Source organism: Myotis daubentonii, chromosome 6 (genome assembly GCF_963259705.1).
Source record: "Myotis daubentonii chromosome 6, mMyoDau2.1, whole genome shotgun sequence".
Classification (NCBI taxonomy): domain Eukaryota; kingdom Metazoa; phylum Chordata; class Mammalia; order Chiroptera; family Vespertilionidae; genus Myotis; species Myotis daubentonii.
The window spans coordinates 66,249,215-66,275,848 of NC_081845.1; the positions used below are offsets into that span (position 1 = coordinate 66,249,215).

At 40.9% G+C, this 26,634-nt stretch overlaps 1 pseudogene; it reads right to left on the minus strand.

Moving 5' to 3' along the window:
- Nucleotides 1-14,511: 14,511 nt before the first annotated feature.
- On the minus strand, nt 14,512-15,323 carry LOC132237595 (heterogeneous nuclear ribonucleoprotein A1-like; annotated as a pseudogene).
- Nucleotides 15,324-26,634: the final 11,311 nt, after the last annotated feature.

Genomic DNA, 26,634 nt, shown 5'->3' on the forward strand with positions numbered 1-26,634 from the left:
TGGAGTTCTGTGAGTCTCATGCAAATCTTACATATGAACAGAGCAGGTATCTGTCAGTAGTTGGGATTAAGATATCTCCACAGCCCATAGACTCCAACGCGCACATACACACACACACACACACACACACACACACACACACACACACACACCTAGTAACAAGTGTACAACATCTTCCTTGTGACACACTTTCTGTCACAATGGCTGAGCTAAGGTCAATAGTCTTGATCCCCCACTTCACCCCCCCCCAAGAAAAATCCTGACCAAAAATTTTAAAAAGCTTTCACAATAACTTACTTTCCTACAAGTTATCAAATGTGTGCAAAGCTAGTAAATTCTCTTACTCCATTGATGGCACTTGACATTTACAGTTGGGAATTACATATGTTTCATCCCAGGCAGCTACAAGACCATTCTCTCTCTAGGCCAGCTTCTCCCACAAGAGGATGTGTGGGAAAAATTTGGATGCTCAGACCCTGTGCTCAGGAGTGTTGTGGTGTTTTTTTTTAATTTTATCTAAGAGGTGATATAATTTGAGAGGAACTACTAAAAGAAAAGGAACATAATCAAACATCAGTTGAGGAAAGGAGTCTTTGCCACATATTTATTTATTTTTCTTTCTTTATTGATTAAGGTATTACATATGTGTCCTTACCACCCCCCACCCCCAGCACCCTGCTCATGCCCTCACTCCCCCAACCACCACCCCCAGTGTCTGGGTCCATTGATTATGCTTATATGTATGCATACAAGTCCTTTGGTCGATCTCTCCCCCTTAGCCCCACCCTCCCCTACTTTCCCTCTGAGGTTTAAGCATCTGATCGATGCTTCTCTGTCTCTGGATCTGTTTTTGTTCATCAGTTTGTGTTGTTCATTATATTCCACAAATGAGTGAGGTCATGTGATATTTATCTTTCTCTGACTGACTTACTTCACTTAGCATAAGGCTCTCCAGGACCATCCATGCTGTTGCAAATGGTAGGAGTTCCTTCCTTTTTACAGAAGCGTAGTATTCCATTGTGTAGATGTACCACAGTTTTTTAATCCACTCATCTGCCGATGGGCACTTGGGCTGTTTCCAAAGTCAACATCACCCTAATACCAAAACCAGATAAAGACAACACAAAGAAAGAGAATTACAGGCCAATATCCCTCATGAACATAGATGCCAAAATCCTCAACAAAATTCTAGCAAATTGGATCAAGCATTACATCAGAAAGATCATACACCATGACCAAGTAGGATTTATCCCAGGGATGCAAGAATGGTACAATACCCGCAAATCAATAAACGTGATACGTCACATAAACAAATTGAGAGATAAAAATCACATAGTCATATCAATTGATGCAGAAAAAGCATTTGACAGAATCCGACACCCTTTCTTGATAAAAACCCTCAGCAATGTGGGAATAGAGGGATCATACCTTAACATAATAAAAGCTTTATACGACAAACCTACAGCCAACATCATACTCAATGGGCAAAAACTAAAACCATTTCACCTAAGAACAGGAACAAGACAGGGATGCCCATTTTCACCACTCCTGTTTGACATAGCACTGGAAGTGCTAGCCATAGCAATTAGACAAGAAGAAAAAATAAAAGGCATCCAAATTGGAAAAGAAGACATAAAACTGTCATTATTCCCAGACGACATGATACTGTACATAGAAAACCCTAAAGACTCTGCCACATATTTATTTGTGAGGTCTGGAAACTACCACAGAGGGAGCCATTTCTTAGCAAAATGGTAGTTAACTGTGGCCGCTACCAGGGTCCTGTAGCTTGGTTGGGCCTCTGCACAGGAAGCTCCCCAGTGAAGGAGAAATGAAATGCAAGTCAAAGACAAAGGACATGGAGCACGGAATTCCATTGTCATTCTCAACAGATGGGGCTCAGTAAGTACATTGAAGCTTCAGGAAAACAGGAAGGGGCTGAGATTCAGACTAGTGATTTGAAGTGAGGAAAGCATCCTCCCAAATCCATTGCCTCTTTCCCAAGGTCACCTGCCTTCCCTTCCCTTGGAAATGCTGATTCCAAGAGCAAAGAGAAACAAACTGGCTTTTGGACCAAGAGTATCAGGCAGAAAACGGGCAAGAGATGCCATCTTTGCTTATTTCCACTATCACTCTACCTTTCCCTCTGAAAACCACTGAAAGGCTGTGTGTGAGAATGTATGCGTTTTTTATTTATAGTTATGCCTGCATACATATAATTAATGCTATTTTAGTGGCCACTGAAAGCTTGCTATGAAAGTGCAGTTTCTATATGTAAAAGGAGACTAGGAAAGCATTTCTAGTACCATCCTGCAATTCTCAGCACTTTTAAAATTACCTGTCATATCTGGTATTAAAATTGCCAATCTGCATTTATTTTGAATATGAAACACATATTAAACTTTCACTTTAACAAATATTAGAAATGAAACCATGGCAGCTCAAATCATTGCATTTCTCGATTTTAATTCATGTCAGGGAATATAACTATGCACAAAGTGTGCATGGCGAGAGATGCTACAAGAAGCCCAAAGAGGTAATCATACCAACATCCCTGTCCTCTTTGAGGTCCTGCTCTGAAGGACTGGTCTTCTTTACAACTCTGCCAACAACTGGTCTGGCCTGTCTTCAATGAGGGTATAGCTAGATGAGGGAGAAATGTACCCATGTGCATACACACAGAGGTAATTTGCAGTGAAGGTAGTAGATGACAGGTGTCAAATGAATTCTGCCAACTGAAAGTACTCTATAAGTCCAAAGAAGAGAAGACTGGGACCATTGTAGTCATGGAAGGGTTTTTGGAGGGAAATGGGACTTGGTTTCAGCTGTAAAGGACCAATGGCACTTAGAGAGGAAGAGAGGAGGGAGGAACACATTCTACATGAGAGAAAGCCAAGCTTCAGTGGAGTACCCGCAGTAGCCAGGCAAGTTTGGAGAGCAGCCAGCCAGCAAGAGATTTGATGGAGAGGAACCCAGACTCGGGAGACAGACTGGGTTTGAATGCTGGCTCCACCACTTACTAGCTGATGAGCTGGAGCAAGCCTTACCTGTATGTACCTCATAGATATTTCATGCGGATTAAATACATTACTTTTTGTGACGTGCTCAGATCAGGTGGTTTGGAGCAGGGTAGTCCTATTGGTGAGTCTGAAAATAGGTTTATAAGGTAGACTGGGGCCCACTCATGGACTTGCTTTGGGTTTGGTCTTAAAAAACTCAGGAAGCCATTGAGGGCTTTGAGTGGCATAAAAGTCAAAGTAACACAGACTATCTTTCCTGATGTGTCAGTGCAAGGGTTTCCTTCGGTATGTTTTCCCCTAAAGTCACCCTTTTATACATCTCTTGGAAAATGCTCATGTTCCTCACCATATCTTTTCATCCCAGTTTTCACTCTTCATTTTTATAATTGTTTTGTTCAAATTTGTGAAGGTTTTCATTTATATTCTATAACTCTCTGATTACTAAGCTAAACTATCAGCCTGAAAATAAAGATGGACCAAAACAAAGGACATTCCCCCCCCCCCCCCAGCCTAATTGCTATGGAGAACAATATCTGTTTAAAGCAAGAAAGTCTTCATGTATTGTATACCCATTATCAGCAAAATATTAGATTCATTGAATTTATAAATGTAAGAATAAGGTGCCCCAGGGGTGTATTCTAAACGAGGCTAGTTCAGGAATACAGAATTAATCACCCTACCCAGTGTTAAGAATCAGATTTATGATATTTAATTAAGTAACCCAATGATAACTCCAGCTCTGATAAGTTGTCTTTCTACCAAGCATGGAATACAGATATTAGCAGTCAAGGCAAGTGCACAGTCTTCAAATGGGATCATTTTTCTTAAGAACAATTTCTGTCCTATTTGACCTAAATCCTTTTCTCAACTCAATGCTGGCAGCGTGTTTGGACACTCTGGTACCTGGCCCCACAGCCTCCTGGGCCTCTTCTGAATGCAGCCCCAGCCACGGTGACAGTTCTTCAGGGCTGGCTTCTCTCCCTCCAGCGTTCAGCCTGCGTCCTGCGTGGGTGCCCGCTCAGCTGCACACAGGCTCCCGCAGGGCATTTTGCACCACATGGGCAACCTCAGCCAATGGAGGCTGGGATGGACAACTGCTTCTCCCATTCTTCCCTGGAGCGGTAAACCTGGGAAACATCTTACAGGCTGCCCGAAAGGTCCCAGCGGCATTAAGCTTCAGCCACCCACAGCAGTGCTGACTCAGGGATGTATATTCACCTGGGTTTTCCTTCCTTTCCTATTTCACTTCCAAGCTCACTTCCCACATAAACTAGAACACAAGCCTTTTTTGGCTTTCAGTGGTGCCCCGACTACAATAGCCTGAAAGCACAAATCCAAAAACAGGGAAATAGAGTCTATTTTGGCATATTAAAGTGACATCAAATATCTATAAAAATCCATAAATGTGGTCTATACTATAGAAGAGGCATTTATTTTAATTTAGAAAATGAGTAGTGTTATATAAATATCCCCAGAAGCAGTTAGATTTTATTTCATTCTTTTATTATTTTAAGGCTATTTTGGGAAGCTTTGAATATACAGCTGCCACCTACATTTCCCCAGATCCTAGTTGGCAATAATATATTAAATCTAAGATGCGGTAAATTGGGTGATAAGGCAGAAAGTTGAGTTTATACTCGATATAAAGACTGTTTTAGCCTTTGTTTTGACATGCTAGAGGCCCAGTGCACAAAATTCATGCACTGGTAGGGTCCCTTAGCAGCTGCCAGCTTCCAGCCGGGGCCTCCCTCCCTTCCCCTGGTTGCCTGCTGCTGCCGCCGCCACCACAGCCTTTTGGGCCCCCCTCCCTTCCCCCGGCCAGCTCTGCCCCCTGGTCGAACTCCCAGACGAACTCCCAGTCTAGGGGACAACTTGCATATTATGCTTTTATTATATTGGATGTTAAAGATGACATTTTTTTAATGAAGATTCTCTGATTATAAGCATTACTGTATTATCTTGGCAAACTGATTTTTTTTTGCAGGAATATCTTATTTATTGAAGAGAATGTGTTTGATAGCTTTGTGAAAAAAATTTATTATCACAGGTAGAAATGATACAGAAAAGCATAGGAATGAGGTCTAAGATTGAAGGACAAGGATCTTTGTGTTAGAAAAATATTGTTAGCCCTGGCCAGTGTGGCTCAGTTGGTTGAGTGGAGACTCATGCATTGAAAGGTTGCCAGTTCGATTCAGTCAGAACACAGGCCCAGGTGTTAGGTTTGATCCCCTGTAGGGGGCATGCAGGAGGCAGCTGGTCAATCTTTTGCTGTTGCATCTGTGTTACACTCTCTCCCTCTCCCTTCCTCTCTCTCTAAAAATCAATAAAAAAATCTTTTTAAAAAAAGAATTTAAAAAAAACATCATTAAATAGAACTGCATATAATCTTAAATATACAAAAAATACAAAATGCATCTTAAAGCTCAGAAATCTCTGTATAGGAAAATTACAACAAAGCATCGAGACACTGTGAATCTAAGAGAGAGAAAGGAAGGAATTGTGTTCAATTCCGGGCTTACTAAGCAGTTAAATATTGAGGCAAGGTAGGGCATAAAGGAATATAAGATGCTGTGCCCATAGCAATTTGGAGAACTGGGCACACCTCAATGCAAATTGCAGTACATACCACAATTTCCCCCACACTATAGATGAGGAAACTGAGGCTCCCGATCATTGCTCAAGCTCCTGAAGCTCCAAGTGGCAGATTGACTGCACTGTGGCTAATATGTAGGGTTAGGCAAAAGTAGATTTACAGTTGTGAGTATGTGAAACAGAGTTTATTCTTTTATTTTTAATACATTTTTATTGATTTAAGAGAGGAAAGGAGAGAGAGAAAAAGATAGAAACGTCAATGATGAGAGAGAACCATTAATCAGCTGCCTCCTGCTCACCCCCCACTAGGGATCCAGCCCTCAACCCAGGCATGTGCCCTGACCGGGAATCAAACCGTAACCTCTGGGATCATAGGTCGATGCTCAACAACTGAGCCATGTGGGCTGAACAGAGTTTATTCTTATATTATTATTTATTGACTAGAGGCCGGATGCATGAAATTTGTGCAAGGGGCTCGACCCCCGCCCACTGCGGCTTCGTCCAGAGGAAAGATGTCTGGTTTAATTAGCATATTATGCTTTTATTATTATACATTATTGTATTGTTTTCCATACAAACAAATGTAAACCTACTTTTGCCTCACCCCGTACTGTATGTCATTTATTTTATTTTAATCACAATTATCTCCAGAGTGCCTGACACAGTACCTATTATATATAACTAGAGGCCCAGTGAACAAAAATTTGTGCACTCGGGAGGGTCCCTCAGCCCTACCTGTGGCCTCTTGCAGTCTGGGACCCCTCAGGGAATGATCACCTGCTGGCTTAGGCCTGTCAGACATCCCTGTGGCAGCCCGGCAGCACTCGGAGGATGTCCACTTGCCAGTGGGGAGCAGGCCTAAGCTGCAGTCAGACATCCTTAGTGCTGCTGAGGAGGCGGGAGAGGCTCCCACCACCACTGCTGTACTGGCAGCCGTCAGCCTGGCTTGTGGCTGAGCTCCCCCTGTGGGAGCGCACTGAGCACCAGGGGGCAGCTCCTGCATTGAGTGTCTGCCCCCTGGTGGTCAGTGTGTGTCATAGTGACCAGTGATTCCCAGTTGTTCTGCTGTTAGGGTCAATTTGCATATTATCTTTTTGTTATATAGGATAGAGGCCTGGTGCATGGGTGGGGGCGGGCTGGTTTGCCCTGAAGGGTGTCCCGGATCAGGGTGGGGGTCCCACTTGGGTGCCTGGCCAGCCTGGGTGAGGGGCTGAGGGACATTTTCAGGCTGGCCACACCCCCTTCAAGGAAGGGGGTCCTGCTGGGGTGCCTGGCCATCCTAGGTGAGTGGCTGATGGCTGTTTACAGACTGGCCACAGCCCCTTTAGGGTGGGGGTCCCCGCTGGGGTGCCTGGCCAGCCTGGGTGAGGGGCTGATGGCTTTTTGCAGGTTGGCCAAGCCCCCCAGCAGGGACCCTCACCCCGTGAGGATGTGGCCATCCTGGGTGAGGAGCTGATGGCTGTTTGCAGGCTGGCCACAGCCCCAGCCACCCAAGCTCCTCGTGGAGGCTGGCTGGAAGCAGGTATCTGGGATTTATTTAGCCTCTATAATTGAAACTTTGTTGCCTTTTGCGGAGGCCACAGCCAGCCAGGGTAGGCAGAAAGTTTGGCTTCCTCCATTGCCGGGGCAACCAAGTCTCCTGCTTGCTCCAGCTCCGTGGCTGCTGGCCGCCATCTTGGTTGGGTTAATTTGCATATAGTCGCTCTGATTGGCTGGTGGGCATGGCTTGGGCATAGCAAAGGTATGGTCAATTAGCATCTTTGTCTTTTATTAGTGTAGATGATCAATAAATATTTGTTTCCATGAGTGAATAAATCAATGAATGAATGAATGGTTAAAAAAAGGGCACCATTAGCACCTTTTCAGTCTTCTCTGGGATATCAGGGGCCACAAACACAAAAGCAGTTACATTGCCAGTAACTCATGTAGTACCACTGGAGGGAACCACTGGAGTGTGCACGGATGAAAAATATCTTGCTGATGCCTAAAATGCCTTTAATGTGAAAAAGATTTTAATTCCAAATTAAGAGATTAAATGCTTATAAAGAAAATAACTAGTGAAGATTACCATGCTATGAAGGTCATTGCTACATCAATAAGTGATACATGAGTGTAAGTGACTGATACACTGTTTTCTGTTATTTCACTACTAGAGGCCCGGTGCATGAAATTTGTGCACGGGTGCGGTCCCTAGGCCTGGCCGGCATCAAAGCGTGAGCATCTGGCATGGAAGGGCAGGGCCCAGCTGACCTCTGAGCCCTGGGCAGCACCTGGGCTCCCAGACCCTCACGTGCCGCCCCCTCTACCTGAGTCATCAGGGCCCACCTGGCTCCCTCAGCACCTGAGAGCTGGGTGGCAGCTCCACCCCCTGCCGCCACCACTGGTCACCCTCTGCGGGGTGATCGGCAGGGCGACTGGCCCCGCTTACACCCGTCTTGGCCTGGCGCTACCTGCTCACCTCCTCCACCATCCCACCGCGGTCCCGCTCTCGTCGGGGACCATCGGGGCCAGCAGCGCCTACACAGCCGCCAGTGCCATGTCTCCGATGCCCACCATGTTCTGCGCCACCCCCTGGGGGTCAGCACACATCATAATGAGTGGTCGAACTCCCAGTTGAACTCCCGGTCAAGGGGACAATTTGCATATTAGGCTTTTATTATAAAGGACTAGGGGCCCGGTGCACGAAATTCGTGCACTGGGTGTGGGGGGGGGGGAGTGTCCCTCAGCCCAGCCTGCCCCCTCTCACATACTGGGAGCCCTCAGGCGTTGACCCCCATCACCCTCCAATCGCAGGATCGGCCCCTTGCCCAGGCCTGACGCCTCTGCCAGAGGTGTCAGGCTTGGACAGGGGACCCCCATCTCCCCCGGATCACTGGCTCTGGCCCCCGCTCAGGCCTGAGGCCTCTGGCCCAGGAATCATGCCTGGGCAGGGGACCCCCATCTCCCTCTGATCGCTTGCTCCACCCCCCGCCCAAGCCTGACGCCTCTGACCCAGGCTTCAGGCCTGGGCAAGGGGACCATCATATCCCCCCAATCCCCGGCTCCGCCCCCAACCCAGGCCTGATGCCTCGGCCAGAGGAGTTGACCCTCATCACCCTCCAATCACCAATCACCGGATCGGCCCCTTGACCAGGCCTGAGGCCTCCGGCAGAGGTGTCAGGCCTGGACAAGGGACCCCCAGCTCCCTGCGGTTGCAGGCTCTGCCCCTGCCCAGGCCTAACGCCGCTGGCCTAGGTGTCCGGCTCGGGCAGTGGGGACCCGCAGCTGCAGCGGCCCCGCGATCGTGGGCTCCGCTTTAGGCCCAGGCAAGGGACCCCTATCTCCTGGGACTGCCAGCTTCGACCGTGCCCAGTCCCATCGCTGGCTCCACCCCTACTTCCTGCTATCACTGGCCAGGGCGGAAAAGGCGCCTGATTCTCCGATCATGGCTGGGGGTTTCCGATCACTGTCAGTGGCAGGGGGCTTCTTCCTGCTTTCCCTTTCGCCTCCCTGCATTGTGCCTACATATGCAAATTAACCGCCATCTTGTTGGCAGTTAACTGCCAATCTTAGTTGGCAGTTAATTTGCATATAGCCCTGATTAGCCAATGAAAAGGGTATCGTCGTACGCCAATTACCATTTTTCTCTTTTATTAGTGTTGATTTTGTTGGAATGCTGGCTGTCAGCTAGGCAGTATCTCACACTGAACAGCCTTAATGTGAGATAAAGGAGTTACCAAGTAGGGGGAAAGGGAACAGAGGGAAGATATGCAATTTGAAGAACTGTGCAACTGTCTTCCACAGGGTGAGTTTACAATTAAACTGGGCCACAGAAAAAAAAGGATCAGCTTGTGGAGGAATTTCTATCAAACATGGTTTTAAAGACCCATGGCTCTGTTTGATGAATTTATGAAGAGTCTTCCATTTTTCCTAACTTAACAGAGTCAATCTATTTATAAACAAGACTATTTTCTAGAAGTTTCATTACCTGAATACGTCAGTCAGTTTCCAGCCAGGGAAAGAGAGCAATTTCTGGTTATTTCAAATGGAGTGATTAGTAACAAAAATGTTAAAACACAATTGTAATAGAGAATTGGTTGCAAATGTATCGGAAGGACAGAAGAAATAAAGAGGGATATAGGTGAAACCCAGGAGTCCTCCCTCACTGAATCAGCACTGTCATTGAGCAGGGACCCAGTTCTTGTCACACTCTTATTGACTGTGTGGGTTGGGGAGCATGCAGTCCCACTGATTCTGCTGGAACCACCCCTGGTGCTTTTATATTGACCTCCCCACTGTACCGTAGAGGTCATCCTACTGTGACAGACAGACTCACAGTCTTAGCTGCTGTCACTGTCAGCTCGTGGGGCTCCACAACAGGGGAAGAGTCATGCTTGGACCAGGTGATTGTAAACGTTGGCAATGAGTGGGGATACAGTACAGAGGTGCTTGTGGAAGAACAGCCAAAGGGTGACAACAGCCTATATTTGCTATATTTGAGCTGACAACATACTGACCTAGTAAACTCTGTAACCACGTTTCCATTGTATTTATAGTGAATACTAACAGCACATCTATTACAGTCACTACACTATAGTAACAGAATCAAATTCTGTGTTCAAAAGCAGCTATTGGTACTCTCCATTTTCATCCCTAGTAAAGCAAAGGCTGGGTAGGGAGCAGACTCTTTTGTGGAAGAGCTTAGTGTGTGTCCAGTTGAATACAGTCTGGTTGTATCATGCAAGGCAGAATTATGACCCTGTTACTGTCTTTATGTGGAGATTGAGCATAGACAGGTTAAGGGTATAAGTCAGTGATGGCGAACATTTTGAGCTCGGCGTGTCAGCATTTTGAAAAACCCTAACTTAACTCTGGTGCTGTGTCACATATAGAAATTTTTTTATATTTGCAACCATAGTAAAACAAAGACTTAGATTTTTGATAATTATTTTATATATTTAAATGCCATTTAACAAAGAAAAATCAACAAAAAAAGAGTTCGCATGTCACCTCTGACACGCGTGTCATAGGTCCGCCATCACTGGTATAAGTAGATAGAGACTAACTACAGATAGGTGCATATGAGTGCCAAGCTGACAAGGAGTGGGCTTGTGATGGCTACTTTTACCTGTCAATTAGATTGGGCCATGTGTGGTTAAACATTATTCTGGGTATGTTTGTGAAGGTATTTTCGTGAGAGATTAACATTGGAATCAAAGTCTGAGTAAAGAAGATTGCCCTCCCCAGTATAGGTGGGCCTCATGCCATGCTTTGAAGGCCTGATTAGAATAAGAGACTGAGTAAGAAAGAATTCTTTCTGTCTGCCTGACTACTCTCAAGCCATAACATCAGTCTTCTCTTGCTTCCACACTTGGACTGGAACTTACGTATTGGCTCTCCTGGTAACCAAGCCTTCAGATCCAGCACTTGGGGGTCTCCAGTTTGCCAACTGCAGATCTTGGACTTCTCAGTCTCCATAATCACATGAACCAATTCTTTATAGTGTAAAGAATATATATAACATTCAGAAGGACAAAAAGTCCCTATGAGGAACTAAATCAGTGAAATGCAAAATCAAATTGAAGAAATACCTCAGAGGTCAAGTGAACATGTAAGGATATAGAAATAATAAGGGAAAAGACAAACCACTTGGAAAGTACTTTGAGGAGATGTAAATATCACCAGACTAGAAGACAGGAACAGAACAGAAGGTGGTGAGGCAACATAATGATGAGCCCTACGGTGATTAACAGCCTTGGCAGAAAATGAGTGAAAACAGATGAATGGTCTTTGGAATCCTTAAAAGGAAACTGAGTTTCACAGCCAAAGAGAAGATGGAGTTCAGGGAACTCTGTCAAGGTGGTGATTAAAATGTTGAGGGGTATAACTGAACAAAGGTGTGCCAAAGGCTATTAGAAATCCCAAAAGGTATGGTGTGTGCGTGCGTGCGTGCGTGCGTGCGTGTGTGTGTGTGTGTGTGTGTGTGTGTGTGTGTTTCTGGACACTCCTATTCACAAAGGGGCACAAATTTTGTGCTATGTTGGCCATAGCAGTGCTTAGTAGAGTGAAAATTAAACTGGAATCAAGGACATCTGCATTCTGGTCTTAGTTCTGTTACTAACCCACCCTAGGATGAGTCATTTAACTCAGTTAACCCTAAATTTGTTCATGATACACAACCCCAGGCTTTCTAGACCTCCTTTATGTAAAGATGTGAAACAAGATCACTGGTCCTCAAATCACCATGGGAAATTGCCAGTTTCAAGTGTAGGGACTCTACTAGATATGGAATGAGCTCTAACGTGGATTTTTTTGAAGTTCCTCTGGTAACTCTGAAACAGCCAGTTTTGGGAACCACTCATCTGTATGATCTCTCTGATTCCCGCCAGCTCTAAAACCTCAGAGTGATCTCCAAGTCACCAGGAACAAATGCTCATCCATCAAATTGGGTGTTTGATTCACTCGAGCCACAGAAGTAACAGGGGGGCTTGGTTTTCAAATAGACTCACTATAAGGCACTGTTAGTTTTGTTTTATTGTTTGGTTGTAAGGGAAGAATGAGCACTTGGCATAACACATGTGCCTTTATGTCACCAACACACCTGTAAACCAAATGATTAAAAGAATCAGAGGGGAGGGGAGCATAGATTGGTAGATAAACCTATCATGAGATCTATAAGAAAATGTATACTTTCCCAAGAAACTAAATAGAAGTCATGAGTACAGAGAGAGCAAATGTTTTCATTTGATATTAACTTTCCTTTTCTGAAAACCCACTGAGGCTGTGCAATGGTCTGGCACAGGCAATGACACACACGAGTGGGAATCTGATTATACTGTATCCAATGGGAAAATTGCTCATTTAGGACAGTTCTCATTTTTCAGTTTTATTAGTTACATTTACTAACGGCTCAGTATTGCTCAGCTCACCTTTTTTAGGGGCTTCTTAATACCTCAAACATGAAAATTTAATTTTGCACAAATATATATGTATTATGACTTATCTAGATCCAAAAATTCTTCTTGTACCTGGAAAACATTTTGTGGCTCCTTTAAAATGTTTGAAACATCTATTTGATTAAAAATTTTATATTGTATTTCCTTATTCAATATTAATTATACGGTATAATTCACTTTTGGGGCAATAATTCATTTTATCAAACCTCCCTGGGACACCCTGAGATGTTTATGAACTCATCACTATTGTGATTTGACTTTTATTTAGAAGAAAGTGTATTACTACCTAGTCATCCCCATTTTCTAAGAAACCCTCTCCCTAAGCCTAAATTAGAAACCAGGCCTAAATTTTAACCTTTTTGGTCTGCAATAAAAGTGTTTTAAAGTCTTCTTTGAATTAACAATATCATTATTTCAGTCCTTGGATTTATCTAACTTTGTAAGATGTCTAGAACAGCACAGTTTCTGTGAAACTCAGATTAACAATTCTTGCTGCCATATATATTTGACAACTAATTAACAGCTCCCACATTCATATGGCTCCTTGGGAGCACTTCAGATGCATCGTAGTCATCCTGATCCAGAGATCTGGAATGACAAAGTATTAGAGAAGGAAGGGATTAGAGAGCTCATGAAATGCAACTTCCTCCTTATTTGCAAACTATATCTCTACCTTGGAAAATGGGTGCTCAGCTTCTGCATGCACTCCTGGGACAAGGAGAGAGCCAGACCAGTGCTGGAAACTCTGTTACTTGGAAAAACCATCATTCTATAGAGCTGTTTACTTCTAACTTCACAGTTCTGACCTGAAGACTAATCTCCTTGCCCTCATAGCTCTCAAAACATTTCAAAACATCTCAAAGTTGCACATATCAACTTCCTACTGCTGTCCCTCCCAAATCATAGTTTTTCTATGTCCCTTTTACCCAAGACTTCTTTTTCTAGACCTACTGTAATTCCAAAATAGAATTTTTTTCTCTAGAGAGAAAATATTATTTTTTAAAGGAGATATTGATTTCTTTTAGAATTTAAAATTAAATGTTTATTATAGAAAACCTAAAGATTTTGTTTTATAATGTATAAAGTACTTACCAGACACCACATGTTCTTTTAATGAACTCATTAGTCAATGGGTTACTTCTCCCAAGCAAAGGCAATATCATATTCATCTTTGAGTCCTCAAAAGCTAACAGTTTGCCAGCAAGTGATGAACATTCAATAAATGTTTGCCTTAACTAATGAAGTCTAAGACACCTCAATTGAATATTTTCAAGAGAATATTAATGTGTTTATTGATTACACATGGTAATAGATGATACACTTGCATCATTCCTATCTATAATTTTATCTGGTACCATAATTCAATTTAGCATATGCCAAAAATCATTAATAACCAAATAAACTCCATGACTCTACTTGGGTGACCCTATTAATGGTGAATTCCAGGTCACAACACAGCAACTGCCAGTTCAACTACATGAAGGATCCTGAAGACAATGGTTTCTTTGCCCAAGCAGGTTGTAAATAAATTTCAAATGGAATCACCCTGAAGGATTCTAACTTCATACTGTTGGGGTAATTTACCGATATGACTTCAGAAAAGACTAGCTTTACATAGCACATTTAAAAAAAAAAACAAATTTATTCAGCGTCATGATCAGACTATTCCATTTACAGTCAACATCATGGGTGGAAAAATATATATATATACACATTAAAACCCTTTGTAGGAATGCTTTACACTTTTCACAGAACAGAAACTAAAATGGCCTGTTATACAATTAGTCACATATACAGTCCTTGAGTTTTTTGCCCATTCACATGAGTGTTACCTAACGCATGTCTTATTTTGTAGCAGCCAGGCCCTGTCACCACTGGCTTAGTTCACAATCTATTATAACCTATAGCTTCCCTGTCACTTCTCTGGCTCTCCTCTCCTCCTAAGCTTTGTTTCCTGGAAGTAATCAACACCTTCTGCAACTGACATAGTTACTGCTACTCCTGGAACCGGCATAGCCACCTTGGTTTTGTGGTTTGGCAAAGTACTGGCTTCCACCACAATAGGGGCCAGGGCTTCTGCCTCCAAAATTTCCTCCCCTCATAGGCCCCAAATTTGGAGACTGATGGTTGTAATTGCCAAACTCATTGTAGCTTCCACCACCTCCAAAATTGCTTCCATCATTACCAAATCTATTACAGTCATCCCCGCTGCCACCATATCCGTCACCATCATGGTTGCCACAAAAGCCACCTTGACTACTGAAGTTTCCTATATGAACAAAATTGTCATTCCCACTAAAACCACCTCTACGACCACCTTCAAAGTTTCTAGATCCACTTTGTTCTCTTTGCCTGGATGAAGCACTGGCCATCTCTTGCTTAGATAGGGCTTTCCTTACTCCACAGTTGTGGCCATTCACAGTATGGTATTTCCTAGTGACAATCTTGTCTACAGAGCCATGGTCATCAAATGTTGCAAAAGCAAAACCTCTCTTCTTGCCACTGCCTCAGTGAGTCCTAATTTCAATCATTTCCATTTGCCCATACTGTTCAAAATAATCTCTTAGCTGATATTCTCCACTGTCTTCTTTAACACCACGGACTAAAATCTTTTTCACAGTTTAGTGGGCACCAGGTCTTTGAGAATCTTCTCTTGAGACAGCCTGTCTGGTTCCACAATTCTTCCATCCGCCTCGTGTGGCCTTGCATTCATGGCTGCATCCACCTCCTCCGCTGATCCAAAGCCTCTGCAGCGCTTGGTGTTTGGATCTCTCATCCACGCACAGTCTGTGAGCATCCCCATTGCTCCTCAGACTCTCACAGTTGTTTCAAAGCTCAAACCTTGATGAAGAGCTTCTGCAGCTGTTCTGGCTCATTGGGAGACTCTGACATTGAAATTACAACTGCAGGAGGGGAGATTTTAATGATGCTGGGTGATGTCCACCAGTAGAAAGTCAACTGAATTTTTAAAAACCCTGTCATTTTTAATTAATTGCATAATAAACACCTCTCTAGTCCAAGATCTGCAAGTGAATGAAAGGCCAGTTGTTTGTATAGAACAAAGGTGTTTCCTGGATGTAATATGGATGTTCTGTGCTACTATTATTTTGCCAATAATTTTTCTTTTGCATAAAATCCATTATTTTTCAGGATAATATTATTTTCACTAATTTCCTGATTATATATAAAGCCAGGGGTCTAATCCAGGTATTGTATTTCATCCCTCTTTTATAAAAATTATACTAGAGGTATATTTTCCTTTGATGGGCCATTTTAAAAATTCTTTCATTCATTAAAATCTTAGCTATTAATAACAATAACAAAAATCTTGCTGCTGGACATCCTGCATCTTGGACACTTTTGAAAGCACTTGCAAAAGGCATTAAATTGTCATCATCCAATCCTTGTGAGATATGTATAATTCCCTAGTCTTTCTTCCTTTTATGAAAAGATGTCATATAATTGCCTTAAAAGCATTCCTTGACCTCAGAAATATCTACTTAACACATAGTTGCCACACCCCAAACTCTCCTGGAGAGTTATTTCCCCTGAGGGAGCCCCGAAGCAAACTATTTCTGAGACCAAGACTATTCTGACCCAAAGATTTGAGAGTGTCTTAGCCATGCCCACAAGAACCCAGATAGTAATCCTCATTTCTGTAACCAGTTTATTCAGGCCCAGAGACCACCTCTATCCTGTCCAACTTTAACAATGAAATTAGGCTGTTCGGGTTTATGTAAGCTTCGGATCTCTTCAAAGCTGGCCAAGCAAGTTCCCAAGGTAATAAGCCATGAGACAAAGCATCGGCATGGGCAGTCTGCTCTAACTCCTTCTGCGGATGATCTAGTCCTATCTGTTGAAAGGCTACCTGCTACAAAGGCCTCAGGATCAAAGTGCTCAACCCCAGCCCCACTAGGGTGATTTGGCCGATGTTGATGGAAACCTGGGAAACAAATAGCAACCAGGAGTCACTTCATTCCCTAAAATAAATCATTTCATTCAAGAAATATATATCTTGTGCTTTCCCGTGTAACAGACATAAATAATTTTTAGTTTAATGTTGAGTAAATTAAGCTTCTTTGCATCTTTCCTCATAGTGGGACATATTTCTGAGAACCAGCGGAGAATGAAGATGATTATCTAAGAGAAGTATCAAGCCTGCATATCAGGTTGAGGTATCAGTTTTCAGAATATCTTTTTGTTGTTTCTAGACTTTTTTATATCTTCTTTCTTACATTATGTAATTATCTGGGTTAAATCCTTGGGTCCAAACCCTCTGTGTTATGAATTTTATCCATTGCAGAGGATGTTGTTTTCATCTGCCCAGCATGTTACAACCTGACAATGTTCATTTTTTTCATTACAGCTTCCATATTTCTCTTCAAATGTAAGATTTTGAAACTCACTTGAAAACATTTTTTTTCTCCGTAGAACTCTCTATTTATTTGAATTGTACAGCTTCTTATTTATAGTGGTAAAGGGACCATAATGACTCAGTAAATCCAAGGTTTAAACCTAAATACTCTCAGGGCTAGATATTGAATTAAGCTATGCTTCAATAGACAGATTTCTGTAGATTAAGCATCATAATTTTGTTGCTAGGTAAACGTCTCAAAGAAAATTATTTTGCAGAGGTGAAATTGTTAAATACATAATTGTAAATAGCACCTACAGTGTTTCAAATGTTAAAAGATAAAAACACACAACAGTTTCATACCCAAATTTAAAAAAAAAAAGAACATACAATAGATTTTTCCCTTTAGTTTTTGTTTCTGTGTTTGTTCACCAAAAGCTTAGTAATTTAAAGGTGCATGAGTTGTTGCATAGTTATCTTTAGAGAAAATCAAATAATAGACTTTGAATACAGAGAAAAGAAAACAAAGACACAATGCAGAAGGAGTCAAGTTAATACATAAAAAAATAAACAGTTGACAGTCATTGCCCTTGCCAAATTGGTTCCCACAAAGGATCTCAAATCAACTGTGAAGTTTATGGGGTAATAGTGAATAATTTTGTATTCTGAAAGTTGATGTATTTCTTACATTTGTGTCAGTTCTAGTGATTATCAGAAGTTGTCTCAATTATAAGTATTATTGCATGATATAGTACAACCAATTTATAATTCTATAATATATTCATATGTTCTTTCAAAAAATATTTACTGTGTACCTACTAAGAGCCAGGCACCAGGCTATGTGCTGGAAATAACAACCAAAGGCAAAACAAACCACCGTCTCTGTGCTCGTGGATATTTTAGTCTAGAGGTGCATTAAACATTAATATCATAAGTATATCATTGCAACTGTGCTTAAGTGCCACAAGGCAAAGGTCTAGGGTGTTATAAAAATGGGTACCCAGAGGAACTTGAACTGAACTGAGAGGGAGAACAAAGGCCGTTTGTCTTCTAGGTTTCCAGGGAGACAGTGCAGTGGAATGCAAATACAGTCTTAGTGGCTTTTCTGTTTTGTTTGTTTTTCAAAGGTCTGGTGAATTGAATTTGCTCAATTTAGGGTTATATTATGCTGCACCCCTCCCAAAGAAAATTATTTTAAAAATCAGGTGCTCTCTTGCCCAGCTGGCATAGCTCAGTGGTTAAGCATCGGCCTATAAAACAGGAGGTCACACACATGCACAGGTTCCAGGCTTGATCCACAGTGTGGGGCATGCAGGAGGCAGCTGATCAATGATACTCTCTCATCGTTGATGTTTCTGTCTCTCCCTCTCCATTCCTTTCTAAAATCAATACAAATATATATATTTAAATCAGGTGCTCTCTTTACCTTTATGCAAGCTTAAGACTTTAAGTAAAGAATCATGGTATAGAATAGTAGAGATAAGATCTTTCTTGAGACTCGTCTTCAAATCTGTACCGTTTATATTTTTTAAATACCTGCCACATTTAAAAAACATGCTTAAACATAATGCAAAGAATGGATACTAAAAAATTACCTCTTGTTTTGTATAAGAAAATATTCATTATGATAAGTAATCTTGGTTTTGACAAAGCATCAGAGAGAGGCATAACTCCTGGGAAGCTGAAACTAATACAAAACAATACTGAATGTAAACTGTAATTTTTAAAAAAGAGAGAGGCATAACTCATATATAATAGAGTAGATTTACATATTGCAGAAACAGCATTATTTTCAACCATCTAAAGGATAGCATCTTTTTTGTCATGGATCTATATGCCAAATTGCAAGTGTTCAAATATCCAAAAACTTCCTAATTCTGCTCAACACCATTTAGACTTTTAAAAAATAAACTTAACTGAGAAAATACATAAGGTTAATTCACCCTGAAATCTTCTGCATTTGTATGGATTTGAAAGTTTAAATATTTTAGAAATCTAAGATAAATAAGATGTACTTAACTTCCTTCCCTTATCCTATCCCTTGTATTGAATACTAAGCAACATGGGGAGTCAGTACATAGCTACATGTACATTTAGAGAAGAGTTGCTTTTGCCTGGATGGTCTGAGTGGCTTAGCCTGGAGGAAATGTCAACATCTTCCTCCTGGTTACCTAGCTAGTCCTGTTCCTCTCCCTTTTTTGTTTCAGGGTCTTTACCACCTCTCACATCTTTTCACCTTCCTACTAATGAGTTCTGAGAGTATGGACTTACCTTATGACTAAAACAGGTATAATTTGCCTTCATTTCTGAATATCAAAGCAAGGCATTAGAGCACAATTCTTCTTTTAAAGGTCACAAAGCAAGAAATATAGAAAAATTAGGAAACTCTTAGAATGTGGCAAACTATGCTAATATCCCCAAATTCTGGATAAAATAATATCAATGAATGAAATCAAAGAACTAAATAAATGGAACAATATCCCACGTACATGAATAGGAATGCTCAATATTTTCAAGATATCAGTTCTTCTTAAATTGATCTGTAGAGTCAATGCAACCCTTATTAAAATCCCAGAAACTTATGTTATGGATATCACCAAACTAATTCTGAAGTTTATGTGGAGATGCAGAAGACCCAGAACAGCAAACACAATACTGAAAGAGAAGAACAAACTTGGAGGACTGATGCTACCCAATTTCAAAATGTACTATAAATTTGCCTTTACCAAGAGAGGGTGGTATTGGTGAAAAACTATATAAGTAGAGCAATGGAACACAAAGATTTCATAGTTAGAATCAACTGATCTTTGACAAAGAAACAAAGCCAATGCAATGAAACAAAAAATAGTCCCTTCAACAAATGGTGTTGGAATAATTGGACAGCCACATGACACACACATACAAAAAGAACCATGACACAGATTTTACAGACTTCACAAAAATTAACTCAAGATGGATCATAGATCTAAAGGTAAAATGCACAACTATAAAAATCATAGACGATAACATAGGAGAAAACCTATATATAACAGTAAAGACTTGATCTATGAAAGAAATTATTGATAAGCTAGACGATAACATAGGAGAAAACCTATATACAATAGTAAAGACTTGATCTATGAAAGAAATGATTGATAAAATTATTGCTCTGCAAATGATACTGTCAAGAGAATAAAAAGACAAGCCACAGAATGGGAGAAAATATTTGCAAAAGACATCTATAATAATAAAAGCATAATATGCTAATTAGACTGGACATCCTTCCGGACAACCTTCCGGACGAAGCTGGGGCTGTGAGGGAAGCCCGGGTCCTGGGTGCCAGCAGTCAGGGGGAGGAAGGCCTACTCTTGCACAAATTTCGTGCATCAGGCCTCTAGTACGTAACAAAGGGCTGTTCTCCAATATAGAAAAGGAGCTCTTCAAACTCAACACTAAGAAAACAAATAGTTCAATTCAAAAATGAGCCAAAGACCTTAACAGACACCTGACTAAAGGAGATGTACTGACATCAAAAAATAGTCAAAGGTGCTCCACATCCTAAGTTATCAGGGAAATGCAAATTAAAGCAACAGTGAGCTACCACTGTGTACATATTAGACTGGCCACAATCTGAAACACTTACAGCACCAAGTGCTGGAGAGGATGGGGACCAACTGGCATTCTCACACATTGCTGGTGGGAATGCAAAATGGTACAGCCACTTTGGAAAAGAGTTTGGCAGTTTCTTGAAAAACTAAACATACCCTTAGAATATGATTCAGCAGTCACACTCCTTGGTATTTACCCAAAGGAGTTGAAAACTTTGTCTATACAAAAACCTGCACAAGGATGTTTATAGCAGCTTTATTCATAATTTTCAAAATTTGGAAGCAACCAAAAGATGTCCTTCAGTATGTGAAGGGATAAATAAACTGTGGTACATCCAGACAATAGCATATTTATTCAGTGTTAAAAATAAATGAGCTATCCAGCCATGATAAGACATGGAGGAACCTTAAATGCATATTACTTAGTGAAAGATGTCAATCTGAAAAGGTTGCGTGCCGTATGATTCCAATTATATGACATCCTGGAAAAGGCAAAGCTATAGAGACAACAAAAATATAAGTGCTTGCCAGAGATGCTGGAATGGGGAGTCAGGGGCGGGGAGATGAATAAGCAGAGCGCAGAGGATTTTTAGGGCAGTGAAACTATTCTGTCTGATATAATGATGGATATATGTCATCAGACATTTGTCCAAATTCATAGACTGTATAACACCAAGAGTGATCCTTAAGGCAGACTACGGACTTTTATGACGTGTCAGTATAGGTTTGTCTTTGGTAAAAAATGTCTCACCCTGGTGAGTGATGCGATAATGGGGAAGCTGTGCATGCATGTCTGGAGCAGGGGACATATGAGAAATCTCTGTACCTCCCTTTCAATTTTGTTGCAAACTTAAAACTGTTCTAAAACAATAAAGTCTTTAAAAAATAGTATGGTTATTCATAGCTTGGGCAGAAAGACAGAAAAGGAATCCCCAAGTGATGAGGAACTATGAAAGAACTCAAAACCAGGATAAGAAGCATGTGCTGATGATACTCAAGGACAGGGAGAATCAAAAGGAAATGAGTCATGGCTTTCCTTAATGTTTGTCTTCAATTTCACCTATTCTTATACTAATCAGTATTTTCTATTCTTTCACTCATAAAAGCTATTTTATTTTATGTATCTAAATGATTTTATAAATATTTTTATTACTTTGCATGAGAAATATAGTGTTTTTTGCTCTTCTTAAATATTTTGTAAAAGTTAATCAGAAGAAACTTGATTCTCATAAGTAAGATATCTTGTAAAATTTTTATGTCACTAATATCATTAATTGGTATGCTTAGGAGAGGGCATCTCTAATGATCATTAGAAAGATACAAATATAAGTTAAAACCCACAGGCTCCAGTTTCCATTGACTTGACTGTAATCCTGAGAAATTCACTTGATATTTCTGTCTTAATTTAGCCATTTGTAAAACCAAGTTAATAATATTCTTAATTTACTTCTAATGGCAGTAGGAGACTTAATTAATGTTGGTAAACTAATTTTCTGTGGTTAAAAAGTCTAAATAATTATACACTACTTTAGTGTTCTTAATTTTGAAAGTATTTTAAGATATTTAGATGATTAAATCTGAAAACTTTTTAATGAGACTTATTTTAATTCAATTAATCACACTATATTTTAACTTTGAACTCATATATATGGCTTTTCAAAATGATAAAATCTCTTTCATTCAATTAAATTACACCAAAATGTCCTCTCCTAAAACTCTTTGTACTTCATTTCTTACATGTATCTATTGTTTTGTTATCACTTTTTATTTTATTCAATATATTTTAGCCAATATATTTAAAACTAAGAGAAGTTATTGTCAGTTGAAAAAATATATCGGTAGATTTTAAATAACTTTAAATTGGCCTCAATCCTCTTATTCCTTTGAATGGTGTGAAAATGTGTGAACATGTATAGGGTGTTCCCCAAAAATGTATGCACATACTCTGAATAATTATAAAGGCAGTGTTTATTTAAAACATTTCATTTATTAAAAACATTCCTAATAGCTATCAGCTGTTAGAAATAAACTTTGTTACAAAATGTAATTGATGTAATAGATCAGGTAAAACAAAATAGGGTTTGAGTATTTAAGAATAGAATACATATTGACTTATATCTCTTCTTCAATAAGTTAACAGGAAAAATAATTTAAGAAAAGTGACTTTTGCCTGTGTTGTATTATAGTGCCTTTTTTTTCCAGTATCCTAGCCATAGTTTTGCCTAATGCATTTCCCTCACTTCCTTTTATGTCCCCAAATGATCAGATCTCCTTCTGAGAAAAAAAAGTAATGTGATAAAAACGGCCTTAAAATTAGCTTTCCACAAGAGATGACATAAAATATCAGTGCAAAGAAGGAGATAATAGAGATCTAGGGAAAGCATTTCAGGGTAGGCATTCTCGAGCATTTTCCTGTCTTTCCTAAAGAAAGGTAGAAATTGTTAGTCCACCAATCATACTTTGTATAAGATTCTGGTATTCCAAGAACGAGGGACATTTGCAAAGTCTGCCTTCACTCACTGCAGCGTTGCTTTTTCCAAGGGCTTTTCACATTCCATGGGTGAGGACAGCCTGTGTACCCAGCTCCTTCCATTTAAGAGCATCTGTGCTCATTATTGGCCCTGCCCCTCTGTTCATTTCCTTAGCCATTAACTTAGCGACATGTTCTTTCTCATTAAATCTCTCATCAAAACATTTGTTGGTGCTTTGGGGGAAATACAAAATTTGGTCAGGCCTCAATTGTCCCCATGGGCACTTGTGATGTACATTTTTCCTTTCTTCCTCCTCCACTAAGTCAAGGTGTGAGTGAGGAAGAGTTGTATGGCACCATGCTGGAAAGGGGTGTTGAATCAAATTATGAAAAGCCCCAAAGGTTGTACCAAGGAATTTTGTACTTTATGAAATGTGGCAGTGGGGAGCTGTGAGTGGCATTTGAGCAGTGGAGTCTAATATTCTAAGTGTACTTAGAGGAAATATCTAAAAGATTAAATAATTTAATCTTGCTATTTTAAAATAAACAGTTTTAAAGGGTGGGGATTAAAGCAGAGAAAATGAATTAGGAGATTGGTGTGTGTGTTTTAATCAGTGAGGCAGTGATGAGGACCTAAACTAAGATGATGCTATTAGAGATGGAGAGAAAAAGAGAGATGAGAGGGAGATTTCAGAAGTAGAGATTGGAAGAGTCAGAGAAGGCTTTGAAAAGGGGGACGAAGAGGATTGGGATGGCAATAGCAGAAGGAAGACCTCAGGCATGCTGGGGTGTGAAAAGCCAGTGGGTCAGTCAGATGAGACTAGAAGGGGGAAGAGATGAGGGCTGGAGGGAGAGAATCCGGTGTGGAGGATGTTAAGAGAAAGTGAGAGAGCCAAGGAAAAAGCATAGAGGAGAGCACAGGGAGAAGGAGGGAACAGAAAGCTCGCCAACAGAGGAGTTAAAGTGAGTGTGGGGACGGCAAAGTCGAAGACAGAGGTGTCTGAGAGATCAAGAAGGATGAGCATGAAAAAGAGGCCGTCAGATTTGCCCCAGAGAGCGAGGCTTTGGTCCTGGCCATCTGGACACATTATCCAATTTTCCATTTTCTTTGTCACTGCTCCTCTCTCTGGCATAAAGAATCGAAAGTTGACTCTAAAGACACAGTCAACACTGCTGCATATCAGCCTAGTCTCTTCCCTCTGTTTTATGGCCTATTGTCTTGTTTGTCTCTCGAACTTGGATTGTGAAACCAAAGTTTGAACCGCATTGACTCTTAAGCTCTATAAAATTCTGAGTACCTATTGTCTAAATGACATGAAGTGGGCATTGCCAAATTAGGTATTTTTCCAAGGTGCAATGTTGGTTATTATAATTTCAGCCCAATAAAGGTGTGAATAAAATGTTTCTTTTCAGAACAGAACTTTAGTTTTCTGGGAAGCACTTTTTATCATAAATGTACAAGCATCTCTTTAGGAATAAATGCCAAATGATCTGTCCAGAAGTGGCCATTTACTTCATATCAGTGAATAGCCTCTTTTCATCTGTCTTACTTTACAATGAGTTTCATTATCTATCAGGCCATTGCTGTCTGCTTTCTTACCTAAGTGGAAACATGCACCTAAAACACAAAAGGGCACAGAATTTAAAAGTCACCTGTCTTCCAGCAAAGATAATAGCCATCATTTGCCCAGCCTATGTCTTTGCCAGCTCCATAGCTCTCCTCTGTGGCTGGCATACTGTTTTGTTCCGACTGGGTAGATTGCCAGATGTCCATGTGGTGTGTTTTACCGTTAGAAGTAGATTTACTAGGAGGCTAATGAGGGTTAAGCTCACACAGGCCCTATCCATATCACATGTTATAAAATTTGCAAAAGTGAGATATTTTAACAACAATCAGCTCTGAGCTCTTTCTTTTTCCACCTTGACTTCCCACCCTCCATCGTATTTTCCCTCCTTGTCTGTTGGTGTTGGGGCCCTGGGTATCTTTGGAATCCAGGCAAGAGAAATGTAAGTTTGGGCATCATTTAGTTTGAGATGGCACTTCCATATTATTGCTAGCTGTTCTTGTGAAGGAATGGCTTCGAGGAATCTCCCACCACCCACCTCTAGACCAACTCCCCCAGGGTCATGACAGAGAGAAGGTTATACTGTGATGTGAATGTGTCCTAGAGAGTCTGGCACCAGAAGTGTGCAGGTGGCACACCAAAACAAATCTCACAGCTCCTGTGGGAAAGAAACTTAGCAGTGATTTCCCCTAATTTAACAACAATCCTGAAATATAAACAGTAATGAGTTGTGATGCTGAGAGAAAATGTCTTAAGCTGACAATAATAAAAAAGGCAAATTTCAATTAAACATGTTAACAGGAAGACAATTATTTTTTATGTCTCTCTATTGAAAAAGATACAAAATAGTCATATATGAAGTGGCCATCAAAGAGTTTGCAGCAAAATAAATGTAGGAAGAACATATCATAGAGGTGGGTCCATAATTAATAAAAATAGTGTATTATTTATATCATTTTTCTGTAATTTGTGATGCAACTAGGATCGGCTTCATGTGTATATACTCTGTGCAGTCACATAGGGCCCTACACTCAGAAGGGCCCAGAGCTTGGTTTAATGCTGCTGTTGTCATCTTGAAATTCTTAATTTTTTATGAAGGGACTGTGGAGTGTCATTTTGCACTGGGCCCTGCAAATTATGTAGCTGGTCCTCACAACAGCCTCTCTGCTGCTGGGGAGAGCAGACAAGAATTAGTGCAGCAATTGAATAGAGACATGACAAGCCCTAGATGCAAAAGTATTTCTCAACTTTTACAAATTTGTAATTCCTGTGATTTCTCATTCTCAATAAGCACTTTCATACTTATTATTGATTTCATAAATGGGTTTCTTTTCCTTAAAGAACACCCCCCCCAGGCCAAATTGTGTAAGTTTCGGACCCCCAAGATCTCTCCCGTGGTATGTGTCCTTCAGGCTCTAGTTATCCAGACTGGATAACAGCTGGTCAATTATTCAGACTCAGTTCCTGCCGTCTGTCCAACTTGTGATCATTTCTCAGCCTTTTTGCTGGTACTTTCAGCAGAGGCTGGGAAGATGTGGTGGGAGAAAAAACACAAGCTGACCGATTCTCATTTGTTAACAGCTCCAGAAGTCAAGTAGGAAGTGCAGCAGTTGAAAAGAAGGGGTTTCGATATTGTTTGCCACTTTCTTTTTGAGGAGGCTGGCCCTGTACCCTCACTTCCAAGCTCCACTGCTGAAGGGAGGTGTGTTTATTTGCCTAATAATATCCTGATCTTGTCTTGCCTATGGAGCTCCTTTCAAGTTACAGGAGGACATTTCTAAGTTGTGAATTTCCCTTGCTCTTTTCCTTCACTCCGCTGTGAGCTTGTTATGGTTGGGAAGCTGGAGACAGTAGCCAGCTCATTAATTCAGCTTTAGAAAGGGGTGGATGCGGGTGAGCAGAGCCAAAGCTTAGGTCTGTGTGACCTCTCTCACATACGTCGTTCTCTCCGTCGACGGGAGTGACAGCCCCTAAATCCAATCTCACTTTGGTACAGTGCTCTCCTACCGGTCTGCTTTAAGGATGAATTCACACACATTTTTCACTTTTATTAAAAGGCACAATTGATTTTCTTAAGCTGGTAAAATTCTAAAAGTACTCATTCCTTTGGA